The following is a 14,960-nucleotide window of genomic DNA, read 5'->3' as shown; positions in this document are numbered from 1 at the left end:
ATATCGCCGAAAAAATCGACCCTTCCATGTAGAAAAGTGCCTAGTTGATGGTGAAGGAATTAATGTTTTTAGCTAATTTTTCGATATTTGTTGTCCGAAGGGTCTAGCTTCAGAACGATACCGATCTCGGGAAAATCCGTCGCCTCTGTCGAAAGTTTTAGACAGACGTACAAACATACACATATGCATACATATATACATTTAAACAGACAGGTGAGATTTACAACCCAACGCTCGCCTTTAAACGATTTTTACCACTCTCTATCTGTGCCTAAATCCAAACGCAGATTCCATGAACAAAGCTTCTCTCCCAGAACTGCCCATCTGTGGAACACTGTTCTGCTGTGCTGCTTGTATGTTGAATACAACATGGTACCCTTCAAATCCAATTTAAGCAAGTTATTGTTGAACCATACCTATAAATAATCAGATACTACCAAATTTACACTATTAATAATCACTACACTACTAACTTACATTCATTACCCCTTATCCTCGAGTAGCCTTCGGGCCTTGGTTAGTGATTACTTCCAAGTAAAAAAGTGACGACTTTTATAGGTTTTCGAGTGTCGTGTATGTGTTTAGGACAACTCTCAACCTATACACTCAACGAATTTTTTTATCTACAGTCTTGAAATTTGGTATATTGTGTATTCAGATATGTGGAAAACTTTTTAATCGGTTTTCATCCGGGGAAAAAGGCTGCTGCGTGTTAACGGTTAAAAAATCAGTAATTGAGGTTTTTATCTGCTTGTCAACTGTTTCACGATTGCGCCTGCGCGAATCGTTCACATGACAGCTTCCTTATGTTAAGAAAAAGTAGGTTTGAAAATACTCTTGAAAGACGTGGCAAGCTGGTCTAATGGTTATCGTACTTGACTCGCTGTCTTTAGATTTTGGTTTCGTTCTCAACTAGTTTTTTTTTTTTTTTTACTTAAAGAAAACATAATACTCAATGTACATGTTTCAGTTTCTTTCCGTATTTTTTACTTTTTTATTTTTTAAGGGCTTTAACGTTATGTTCAATACCAGACCTTGTGTGTGTGTGTGTGTGTGTGTGTGTGTGTGTGTGTGTGTGTGTGAAAAGTATCTACCAAACCCCTCTCTGAATATTTGATATATATAGAGTTGAATATAGGATATTTTGACCTGTAGTACATTTTCGATTGGAGTTTTAGCCGGTAAAATTGTTGCGAAGGGATCAAAATTGAGAACAAATCTTGGTAAGAGTAGTTGAATAAACCTGTTTACATGCATAAATTTACATTCATATGTTAAACATTATTTTTAACTATTTACATGCTTATGGGCGTGGCTCAAAGGCTAAGGTATGACGCTGGAGAGTTGCATGTTTTGGTTTCGATTCTAGCTGATGGCATCCATATCATATATATATATATATATATATATATATATATATATATATATATAATATATATAATAGCGCTTAAATTTGATATTTTAATTTGCCGAGATTTCGTATATATTATTATAAGAGTCTTGATTTCAAAAGTTAAAAAAAAAACGTATTTGGGTGCCATCAGCTAGAATCGAAACCGAAATTGTAATATTCAAAGCTGGTGACGTTACCACTGTACCAACATAACACGCATCTGAACAGATTTAAAAAAAAAGGGGGGGTTAGCGCCGCTCTGCGACTTTTAGTTTCGGAGAAGATAATCTGAAATTATTGAGACAGGCAGACCTATAGTCTCTTATGTTAAACTTTTAGATTTGATTCAACTACTATATATTAGGTACAATATAATAATCGACAGAATTGGTTCTATAATAATAAATATGTAATCTGTATGAATTAAAATATCATACTTAAGCGTATCTTACGACCGGGCAATGCCAAGCGATCTTCTAGTTATATGTTATCTTGTTTGTATGTGTGTGGAACAGTATTTAACAAACTACTCTGTCAATGTTTGCTCTACACACTTGAAACTTGCTATATACGGGATTTGGACTCTGGAACAAATTCGATTTGGTTTTTAGCCAGTGAAAATAGTTGCTAAAGGGTCAAAATTGAAAAATAAAATGGAACATTACAGGCTTAAGTCGACTAAACGTGTTATTCTACAGATGCGTAAATCTAATTTATAAAACTCACTGGCTGTCTGTCTCCACATTTTCAAACTCTATCTCTACCGAAACTAAAAGTCGCAGAGCGACGCTAGGAGCCTCAAATAATTGGATTTTTATGTACCGTTCTTTTATGGGTCTTTAGCCGATTAAAATAGTTTTTAAGGGGTCAAAAATTGGTCAAAATTGATAAAAACCGTTATATATTCATCTTAGTTTATTCTTAAAGGCTTCCAATAAATTCACTTGTTCTTTAATTTCAGTTTTATTTTTTGCCCCCATAAAAACATATGTAATAACAATGTACGGCACTCGTCTGCTTTCAATAAAATCCCTATAATTATCTCCCTTTCATGCGTTCATTCTCACTTGTTATTTCTCTTTTCGAATTAGTAGCAACAGTAGTCGCTGAAGCGATGTCGTTGCTATGGAAACCAGTCATAAAAAGCGTCGCTCACCTCCCTACATATTTTTACGATTTTGAACACCAGAAATTAAAAAAAAAATTCACAATATAGCTGAGAAGGTGATCTATAAACTGTAATAATTCTTTGAAATTTGGTTGAAAACAGACTGAGCAGTGAAGCTTTAAAGCAGTTCTAAATGATTAAAACTGTCACTTAACCATATATCATTCAAATACTGTAGTGTTTGAATGATATATGGTATTTATAAGCCATACTCACTTTTGCAGATTGCTAGTGTATGTATACACAGTCGGCGTGGATAGATGTATTTTTTTTCTAGGGGAAGGTGTTTCAACCTAGAAATTTTCGTTAGGTTTGTAGATTTTACGGTATATTTACCCTTTTGTGGGAAGTTCATGCTGAAACAACAATACCTGTACGAATTAGTTCATTTAATACACATTGGGTATTTCTATAGGAAGGAACCCATATCGGCACGAATGTTTCTGATCGTTGTTAACGGAACAGATCACCGAACAGTCAACTAGTACCACATTAAATGAAACGTTTTTTTTTCTCTATCTTAAGGCTAGGGTATATTATCCTTCTCTATTCTATGCTAAGAGTGGGTTTAATAATTTTGTTCAAAGCCAATAAACTTTAATTATTTACTTTTATTTATTTTATTTATTTTTTGTATTTTCTGAGGATTTTTTTTGTATTTTCTGAGGATTTTTTCTTTTCGTATTTTCTGAGGATTTTTTTTTTTTTTTGGTATTTTCTGAGTTTTTTTTTTTTTTTAGTATTTTCTGAGGATTTTTTGGGGGTATTTTCTGAGGATTTTTTTTTTTTTTGGTATTTTCTGAGGATTTTTTTTTTTTTTGGTATTTTCTGAGGATTTTTTTTTTTTTGGTATTTTCTGAGGATTTTTTTTTTTTTTTGGTATTTTCTGAGGATTTTTTTTTTTTTTGTATTTTCTGAGGATTTTTTTTTTTTTGTATTTTCTGAGGATTTTTTTTTTTTGTATTTTCTGAGGATTTTTTTTTTTTTGTATTTTCTGAGGATTTTTTTTTTTTTTTTGGTATTTTCTGAGGATTTTTTTTTTTTTGGTATTTTCTGAGGATTTTTTTTTTTTGTATTTTCTAAGGATTTTTTTTTTTTTGGTATTTTCTGAGGATTTTTTTTTTTTTTGGTATTTTCTGAGGATTTTTTTTTTTTTGGTATTTTCTGAGGATTTTTTTTTTTTTTTTTGTATTTTCTGAGGATTTTTTTTTTTTTTTAGTGTGTTTTCTGAGGATTTTTTTTTTTTACCTAAAAATATTTTTTGCTGCTTTCAAATGGTAACCTGCTTCGCTAATTTTAGGTTTGTTCCATTAATTGCCAACGAAAACATTCGGGCCGACATAGGTCACATCCGTAGAAGCACCACAAGTTGCTTTTCTGTTATTTTTAGTAAAGATTCCTAGGTACTTTTGCATTTATGAATTTGCGATTACTACGAAGTTACTCGGGTATGCCCAACGGATGACGGGGGAAAACCGGAAACGGTCGGCAAATAGTTTTCTGGCTATTAAGACATTATTTGCTTATGTATTACTTTATTAATTTCAGTGGTCGTCGCCATTCTTAACATTGGGAGGGGAGTTTAACAATTTGTGTGTTTTTGTTTTTGCTTTTTTTTGTTTTGTTTTTTTGTTTTTTGTTATAATGCTCGCCCGGTTGTCATCTTCCGTTTTACATTTTTTTTTATGGCTTTCAAATGAACTGCTTTGGCCATTTCCGGTTTGTTCCATTAATCGCAAACGAAAACATTCGGGCCGATACGGGTGACCTCTATAAAAACACCACAAGTTGCTGCTTGTTTTTGTTGGTTTTTAATAAATATATTTTTTAAATTATCAAAAATATTTCCTTAAATTTATTTCAAGTTGTAATGTTTTTACCTGTTTTACGGCATATCAACCATTTTTGGTCATTTAATGCGGGCTGGCTACACTTTAACAATGTATATGAACGCGATACATTTGACTGAATTTGAACACGCTCAGCTGATTCTATAGTCTTAAAGTGTATCCATTACATCATTTGTTACCACCACTAGCACCGCCACCAGCATCATAGATAGTAACTTTACGAGACGGCATTATGGTAAAAGCAATGCGCATTTAAAACGTTCTTGGCTTACACTTGATTTATTTATGGTGATGACATCGTTCTACTCACACCGACCGCCGCTAACACAACATCTCACCTGTTCAGTGTCCAGGTGCCCCGCCCCTAATCATTTCACCGCGAACACGCTACTCCCGCAGTACTTCGTCCTCTCCACTTTGAAAACAGCGTCTGTTCTTATTTCTTGCCTCCTAACGAAGACATTTTAAAACTCGGTCGATTATTGATGGGGGGGGGAACTCCCCCAAAAAGGGCCAATAAATCTAATTCTAATTATTCTCGTTTTTGCTAAGGGTATGTTTATCTGTTTCGCACTTAGAAGATTAAACACAGAATCGTTTTAAGGGGGTGGTCGGTTACCCAATGAGTGGGTCTCTGGAAAAAAGTGCGGAAATAATTAAAGACAAGCGTGTTGAAATTCACTGGTTGGAATACCTTTGACGACTGGCAATAAACCACCCATCCTAATAAACTCCTAGAATTGAATCGAATCATATTCCATTAAAAAAAGGGGATCACTTTCCTAGGGAGTCATACCTTAGTGTCAGAGTATGTTTACGTTCTTTTCTTCTCATGTAACCCTTATCCTTGAGTGGCCTCTTGGCCTTGATAATGTGGTGATGCCTTTGTAAAAAAAAAAAAAAAAAAAAAAATGTAGGATATTTCTCTTAAAAACCACTCAACTTCTCTATCGTTATTCTTATTTTTATCATTTAATGTTGTGTTGAACTAAAAACGCTGTCTTGACCCTTGGACTAAATGTGTAGTATATGTATAAATATGCTGCAAGAATATCAGGGGATTTGTGTTCATGCCTGACGTCTATAGAATACAAGTTAGCAATATACAAAAGATGGAGGATATAACAGTGGAATTTGGTCCTGGATATGAGCTTAAACTATATCCAATGGTGAGGCCCCAGCTTGCGGGCTTTGGGGAGTGTGGAGCCACCCTTTAATTACCATTGCTCCCAGGTCCACTCTGACCCGGAGTGGTAGTACCTGTTAGGGTCCCAACTATGGGTTAAATAGAAACTGACTTGAAAACAACAAATATATTCTATTAAAAAAAATTTCTTCAAAATCTTTGGATTCGGCATTAAATAACCCGAAAAGGGTTGATATGCCGTAAAACAAAAACCAACCAACCAACCAACAGTGGAATTTCCACAGATCTCGCTAGTTGTTGTTGTTGTTGTTGTTGTTGTTGTTGTTAATATTATCATTGACTCACTAGGAGTTCTCACACAGGTCATCATCAGAAATTGCTTACTGACAACAACCCTGTCCCTGGAGTTTGGCGTATACACTAGGTTATTATTATTATTATTATTATTATTATTATTTACTCACTGGGAATAGTCACACAGGCATCATCAAAGATTTCTCTTTACAAACACCTTGTAGTGTTCTCTGGAGTCTGAGTAACAAGACTCTCCACCTCTTTCGATAACATTTGCAGGTGAATTTGCGTTATCGCAATAGCTGCTTACCATTGATTTTTCGTTGGTGGCGATCATTGGTCTTCATTGGAATTTGGGTGATGATAAGCCTCTTTAAAGTCCCAGTCCTCTTTGCACTCATCCAGCAGAGTGCTTTTTCTCCTCGGTCTTTCACTCCTTGACTCTCCTCGATTATTTGGTGTGGCGTCAGTCTATGGTGACATACATCCAAGGGGAGGCAGAGGCACAGGGGTGTTAACTTACAATTACTCAGTTTCAGTTTTCATGATTCCATGTGATTTTCCTTTGTGTTTTACATCTGTAACAGTTTCTATATATCCGGCTTGAGCCTGTAGCTCATGTAGTCTCCGCACTCAAGGGTTTTCCTTAATATTTCAGCCGTTTTCGTTATTGTTATCCGTTGTATCTTCTCAGCCATCCCTTTGATTCCAATCTCTCCCATTCTTTTTTTCAAAGTTTTTATGTATTGTTTTTAGTGCTCCTACTATTAGTGGTGTTATCTTTACTTTTTTCACCTTCCATATCACTTTGAGCTCTCTGGCCAGTTTCGTGTATTTGCTTCGCTTATGTGTTTTCTTGCTCTTTACTCTGTGGTCTGCTGGAACATCATCATCATTATTATTGATGCTGCTTTTCCTTGTTTTTGTTTCCATTCTCACCTTTTTTTTACCAATTTTTAATCCTTTACTCGTTTCCATTTCCTTCTTCATCTTTGTTCATCTTCCATGTTTGTTCTTCTATTATTCCTTTTTCTTTTATTGTTCGCCTTTTTATAACTATATATATAAATATCCAGCCTCTGGTTTCGAATCTTGCTAGGTTTAACCACGCTGATCAGCCGTAAGACGAGAAAACACGTGTCCGTCGATAATCCACAATAATGTTGCATTTCTGTTTGTTTTACAAATACTTTGGTGTAATGTACCCTGATGGATGTTCTGAACAGATGCTGTCTCTACGTAAATTTCCCTGATCCACCTGTTAGTTAACAAGATCTCACCGTTCACTCTAATGGTTCCGAGATGTCAGAGTTTTCTACTCTTAGCTTCTTTCTTCAAACTGCTAGCCTCTGGAATTTCCTTCCTGTTTCCCTGGTTGGAACAACATATAGAAATTTAAATGTAATGTGAACAAACATCTTGTTGCACAACTCTATCTAAGATGCCCCTACTAATACACTATCTTCTTAGTGGCGTTGTGCCCCGTTTGGTGCGAACAACAATAAACGCTTGTTTTGGCTGACATAATGCTTACACTAGAAGACATTTCTGGAAACTTCTACGGGAACAGTGCACAAAATTCTTCAGCTTGATTTTTACCAAACGAACATTTTGATGCTGAAACAATAGAAACGTTTCTCTTGGGGGGGGCACAAAATATTTGAGAGAATGTACGCGGTGTCTTCAATAAATTTGTAGACTTTTTTCGTGTGGGCACTTTTATTGATAGAACACACATGAAACTCTAGTCTGCTTCGAAGTAATCACTTTCGGCTGCAATTTACTTGTTGCACCGTTCCAACAACTTATGGAAGTCCTCTTGTGTGAGCGTGGTAATCACCCTCGTCACAGCCTTTTTTTTATCTCTTCAGTTGTCTCATAATGACAGCCTCTAAGGTTTTCCTTGAGCTTAGGATATAACCAAAAGTCACACGGAGCAAGGTCTTGACTATATGGAGGTGAGAAACTGTCTTGATGCCCATCTTCATCAAATAGTCTGTGATCTCCTCTGTTTTGTGCGTTTAACGTATTTTAAAGCTTTTACTCGGTTCGAAAAACAAGCAGAGTCGAGTTGATAAGTTAAACCGACAACCATCATGGCGGACGAGAACACGCTATCTTCGGAGCGTCAATAATGGCTAAAAAGTCCAAAAAAATCAGCAAAATACTGATAGAAATCCATCCAACAAGCGTCACAAAGTGTAACAGTGGCAATTATTAGGTGGATTTCTGTCGGTATTTTTTGTTTATTTTGGAATATTTGAGCCATTATTGACGCTCCGAAGACTGTGTTCTCGTCCGCCATAATGATTGTCGGTTTAACTTATCAATTCGGAATTTCTTGTTTTTCGAACCGAATAAGACCTTTAAAATACGTTAGAATACACCAAACTTATCCATGGAAGTAGAAGAGTAACTTATTTTGCGTTTCGTAACATTTAATATATATTTGAATTTTTTTACCTTATTTTATTTATTTTTATTTTTTATTTTATTTTATTTATTTGGGGGGGATTCTCTGCTTAATCCCCCAAAGAGATGTTGTTCCAATTCCAAGATGGCTAAATAAAAGATATTTATTTGCTCAAGGATCAGTATTTGTTCCGAATGACATGTTGTTCGTGTGCGTTTTTGATTAATGTTTTTTTTTTTTATTTCTCGTTAATGCTAAGAGCGACCATCTCGTATTGTCGATATAGAGAAGAAACAAGGACTACTACTACTACTGCTGATTATTACTAGCAAATGCCATCATTGGTGTTAGTGAAAGGAATTAACCAACACACATTTAAAGGTTGCTGGTGCATTCCCAGGTTTCAGTACCATAACCAAACATAGCTTTCAGTATATCGATGCCTCCGTTCAGTCTCTAAAGACAAAGGATACTCTATGTAGGGGCAGCTGCGCGTGTTATTGTCAGGCAAGGGTTCAAGATGTATCAGTAAATGACAGTTCTTTGGTTCACGGTAAGTCCCTTGCAAAAACAGTGGCTGAATTTGCTATCCATTGCAATGGGGCCTTTAGTTATGATTCCTCTGTGGGAATGTTAGTTCGGGGTTTTCTTAGCAATTATGTTGTCTCTGTATTTAGAGAAATGTCCTTCGTCCACCAACTGCATGGTGTCCAATGAAGGTAACATTCTGGCACTGTATAACAGAACACCGCTGTGTGGTTCTTGACCGTTCCGTGTTCATTTGTCAGACTGAAAAATAACGCACATGTAATACAAAATTGGCGCCAAACTGGTGCATTCAAATTGAACCAATCAAAGACTGTCTAGCAAATCATGTTAGACGGGCAAACAAAACGGCGTTGGTTATGGAATTTCTCACAAGGGTTGCGCAATCCTTAACTACACCTCTCCTGAATCGACATTGTTTGGCTCCAGTGCCAAGGAGAAGTCCAGGACGACTGGAAACACTGACATGCGAAGAGCATAGACAGCATCTGGAAGTCCCAAATGGTCACCCATTTAGTACTGACCAGGTGCAGCGTTGCTTAACGTTTCAGTATATACTATCGTTCTAAAATAGAAAGCGATTTTGAAATCTTTATTCGAAGAAATAGAAATGAATTTTAGTTTGCATTAAAGTAAAATCGTCCATGTTTTTGTGCTAATTGGAAAGTGCTATGACTATACGGACATATAGAATTGGCATGTATCCCAATCATATGTCTCTTAATTGACCAATGAGGTGTACGTAAACGCATGCCACATGCTGAAAATATATATCGAAAAAAAAGAAATTACATTTATTGTACAAAAGCGGATCCCATAGAAATATTTACAAAATAGCAAAAATTGTGGTCACATAACTTTTTTGTTTGTTTCTTTAACTACGTCCGCCGGGAATCAAAATCACTTTTCTCGTCCAATCACTCTTTAAAAGTCCATGATTAAGAATTTTCAGTATGACCAGAATTTCCAGTAATCAAAACCAGTTGAGCCAATAATCTGGGCAGTGCTAACACAACATTACGCTTAGTTTCTATTGGGGAAGTTAAATCACAATTCTCAACTAGCACGCACACTGTCATGCGCACACTGGCAAAAAGCAACAAACACACAATGCCTAATTCATACTATAACACGGACAGAAAATGAACTTATACGCAGTTTACTTTTCACACGCGTAACTTTTCAAATGAATATTTACTAACGTAAAAATACTAATTGTAATGTTGTACATATATAAATATATTCTCTTAGTAAAACTCGTTTTATCTCTTTACTTCAATATTTATTATTTTGTCTCTGTTGCGTGAACCGTGTAGCGATTCAAAGGAAGGCTAAAGATGTAAATGCCTCTAATAGCTTACCCTCTTTCTTTCTTCGCTTCGTTTGGGTTCACTTTTCTTGTTCACTTCTAAAAGCAAGTTAGTTTTCACAGGAGCGTGTTAACTCAAAGCAGTTTCAACCAATGAAAATCGTTTCAAAACCTGAAACAAACAAGTCTATAAGACTTAACACACACAGTGCCACACTGTCTATTACTTGCATACACATATTATTCACACTATGAACAATGTACTGACAGCCTTTTGATTACTAACACTACTTTCGTCACTAAACACGAATTTGTATAAATAAATATGTAATAACTGAAAATAACTCTATTATAATAAAGTCGTATTCCTGTCTGTCTGTTTGTCTGTTCACAATTTGATTAATATGTACAAAAGGTACACTGTTTCATAGATTAATTTTCATATTGTAAATTGGAGTGTACACACTTTAATTCCAGCATGATTTCTATATATATTATCTATGTAAAAGAAAATCTACATTAAATAAGTAACCTCATTTGCATACTGCATTAAAGAAAATCTAATTTAATAATTCTCTCTAGCACTTACTAACTGGTGACCCTAATATTCCTCGGTGGTTTTAATTCCATTTTGATGTGCATACACGTTCGTATATATATCCTTCATTTTCTTTCTTCGCTATAACATAACTTGCCCACTCTCTAACTATGCCTAAATCTAAACGAAGATTCCATTAACAAAGTTTCTATCTTGGAGCTACCCTCCTGTGTTCCTCTGGCCTGCTTTCCACCTGATTACAATATGGCCGTCTTCAATTCTAATGTAAACAAGTTTTTGTTGAGCTGTCGCCTTAAACAATCAAATCATACTCGAGTTTCCTCACTAACGATTATTACGCTGTTGTACCGGTAATCATCGTCCACTCATTAACCCTTATCCTCGAGTGACCCTCGATCCTCGATAGATAGTCACTCTCTTGTAATAAAAAATGTTATTAAATGTCGGTGTGGTTCTTGGCCATACTTAAAGACGCCATGGTCGTGCAAAATGGCTCTGTCACGTCACGGTTTTCATTCCATTTTTTTTTTTTTTTTTCAACTTAATCAAATTTTAATTTCTAGCATGGACATTAGAAACTTTTCAAAGTTAATACCTCGGGTAAACTACAGTTGACACGCCTACGAATTTTATTTCCCCAATTGCAAAGACACTAAAACATCACCAGTTGATACGAGCCAGTTATGTCTAGAAAGTATGGTGGAATGTCCAAAAATGTGACGACCCACCAAGAAAGTGCCGTTAATTTCTAGGTTTCCAGATCAATCAATCAGCCAAACAATGCAGTTCTTGGAACAACTTTAGTACATGATAAAAGAGTTCTTGTACAAAATTCTCCCTATATTAAAAAAAATAAAAAAAATAAAGGAATGTCAATATAATGTACGTAGCCATGACGAAACGAAAATATCATGTTCCAAAAAATTACGTAAATGGATCGAGTAATTTTCTTTTTAAATAAGAAAATAAAATGTTATTAGTAACCAAAGGCCGACTATCTCACTAACTATTTTTTTTAATCTCATAAAACAAATGAATTAACTCACCAATGGTCCATACATACTAGATTTGTGTTGTGATGCCTACGAATTCATATTAATCGTTTAAGATGATTTTATTTTCTTTATAGAAATAGAACTTCTTGATAAAGTTACGTAATTTTTGGAATATGATATATGGATTTTTAATTTATTTTTTTCTTAATATAGGGCGAATGCTGGACAAAAATCATAGAACGTTCTGCACTGCCACTGCACTGCACTGTTTGATTCAAATGTCACTTTTCGATCGCGCCCCAATTGTATCAAAGAACTAGACCTCAACAAAAATCAGGAAAATATCCAGTTGTTGAATACACGCTCTCCGTAGCAAATGTAAAAAAAAAAAAATTTAAAAAAAAATAAAAAATCAGTCGACCTCTGAATTAAGAGAAAAAAAAACTGATTTCTTTTGTCTTAGTTCGTAAACATTACTCACTCTTGTGTGCGTGTGTTCGATATATACACGGAATGTTTGTCTATTCGGCCGCCTCCACGCGTCCACGGACACACAGACACAGTCCATGTCACGGTGCCTCGGAAAGGTTCTTCGACCTGCCTGTCTGTGAGTCTGTGTTTGTGTGGGCGGCGGAAGCACTTTTCTGTGCCTCCCACGCAATATCGACCGACACGATGAGAATTGTTATGCGGCGGGGTGGCTGACCGATGGATGCACTGGCTCGATGTTGATGATGCAGCCTTTCCAATGAGTGCTCGCCCTCCCTCGTAGCAACCAAAATACATACGTTTTGTTGGGTTCTTTCCTGTTATTATTTAACCCATTTGGTTTGTGAATGTTGGACAATGCAATTCAAGTTATTGCTTTCCCTCCCTTTCCCTCTTTCCTTCTCTCTCTATTAGTGGCCTGGCAAGGCAACAGACAAGACAACAGAAGAAGAAAAACTAAAATTGGCCTGCTAGGACACTATATATCCAAATGTAGGCAAATTTGGGCATAGTTTATCGGTTTGAAAATATGGGGGGGGGTACCAATTGTCATAAAATTTTAACCATAGAAAAATATTATAATCTCCAAAAAGCCTGCAAATTTCCATGTAGTTTCGTCGCCGAGAACCAAAGATATGAGCATTTCAATACTCAGTTTGGTTACGAGTGTGTGTGTGTGTGTGTGTGTGTGTGTGTGTGTGTGTGCGCGCATATATATATATATATATATATATATATATATATATATACCACTTTTGAGGGCAATTTTATAAGTTCGAAATCTCGGCAACTATTGACCAAAATTTAACAAATGAAGGTTCGTTGGAAAGCTAATGACCTGAACTGTGTAGTAGGCTATGTAAGTGAGGTCGCACATTATTGTTTAAACAAGTGGGGGTCACTTTTCTATATTACTTTAACGTAAAATGAGCACCCACGTTATGACCCCTTTGGCTATAAAGTAGGTGTTTATTTTACTTTGATTTTCATACATAAAGTAAATTTCACATGGTATACGGATTATTTGATACTGGAGATATTCATAATCGTACCCTATTTCCAAAAGAGGGGAGATATAACAGAAATATTTGGAATCCAGTCTTCCCTTACTGTTATTTCCAATCATTTGAAACTATAGCAAGTTTTAGTCTCCCCTCCATCAAGGGGGTTTTGAGGAAATATATAAATATATTTCATGTTAAAGATATTCAAGAGTGATAACTAGGACTATTACAACAGCATATTCTTTTCCTTATTTTGATTCTCAGGTATATTTCCATTGATATATTATGCTTTTATGTAGAGTGATGTGGTTCTCGGTTGATTGTGTCGGATATATACTCGAGAGTCAAAACAATGAAAAGAATACGTTGTTGTTATAGCCCTGGTGATAACTAATGAATTTAACGAGGTTATTAAGAGTGATCAATAAAAGAGCAAGATATATTTTTATATTTATATAAAAAAAAATTATATGGTCACGACACGACATGCTAATGTTTCGGACAAATGGTCGGTTAAAACTAGAAGTTCTCGTCAGGCAATTTAAATGGTTGCTTTCCACAGAAGAGACCAGTCGTCAAATATATAATGTATAAATTCAAAAAAGTTCAAGCTTACAAATTGAATAATTGTATACACTTAAAACAAGTATATTTATACTAATATATATACGAGAATCCTAACCAAATGAAAAAGCTCAATATTCGAGATACAGCATTGATATTAGAAATTCAATTTAAACTCTGCTGATTAGAATTTACAATTTATTTTTCGGCAAGGAAAACAAAACGAAAACTTTAACTTTTCTTTATTTCATGGAGTTTCAAATGATGGTTCTTATCCTCAGAGGACAGTACTGTTGAATAATAAATTGTTGTACATTCCAATTCAGTTTAAATTGAATTTCTTCTACAGTGTGTGTTATTGTAAAATTTACTTATGGTTGGCAGACGCAAACTGTAGTTTCTCTGTTCCGGGTTCGAGTTCTATTGGATTAATTTCACTAATATCCTTGGAGATAAGTATGAACCTTCTCTCAGAGATGGATTAAATAATAAGAGTGTGGACCTGAATTCATTTCATACGAATCAGATGATTCTATTGTTGTCATTGGTTTCTCCGATATTTTTATATTTAATTTTTTTTTTCTAGAAAGACATCCGGTTCTTACAGGAGGGGGGGGGCACGTGAAGGTTGCCAACATCTTAAATGATAATGTTGCTGTGGGACGAACCGGAATCAAACTTGACACATCCAGGTTATCAGTGCAAGTTAAGCACACAGTCATCTTCAGATGAGAAATAATTTGCACAATTTAAAACATAATTAAAATCCGTGGCTGGTTTTAAAAAATAGAACTATATTCTATATTTCATGTAGATATATCTTTTGCCAGTCTCATTCCATATTCCATGTGAAATCTTGAGAAATGTTCTCTTCTACTTATTCATTCATTTCGTATGAATCGGACGAGTCAGTTGTTGGCATTGGTTTCCCCGATATCTTTCTAGTTAAAATTCTTTCTAGAAAGACCTTCTTAAAGAAGGGCCAACATCCCGAATGAAAGTGCTTCTGTGGAATGAACTGGATTTGAACTTGGCACACACAGGTTGTCATCCCTTATCACTAACCACTTAATCACCGTCATCTTCACTTGATTGTAAAACTAGTCCAGAACAAGAAATAGCATCAGTCTTTGTCTGCTTATTCTGAAAGTCTGTGAGAAAGAAGATTCCGAAGACGGTTTTGTACTTATCCTGAAATTGTTTTCAATTGTCTTGGACTTTGCCTTTTT

The sequence above is a fragment of the Euprymna scolopes genome, chromosome 23 (assembly GCF_053919585.1).
Source record: "Euprymna scolopes isolate OS-2025 chromosome 23, ASM5391958v1, whole genome shotgun sequence".
In the NCBI taxonomy this organism is placed as follows: Eukaryota; Metazoa; Mollusca; class Cephalopoda; order Sepiida; family Sepiolidae; genus Euprymna; species Euprymna scolopes.
The sequence above is the reverse complement of the archived record's forward strand: the minus strand, read 5'-3'. Positions refer to the sequence as shown.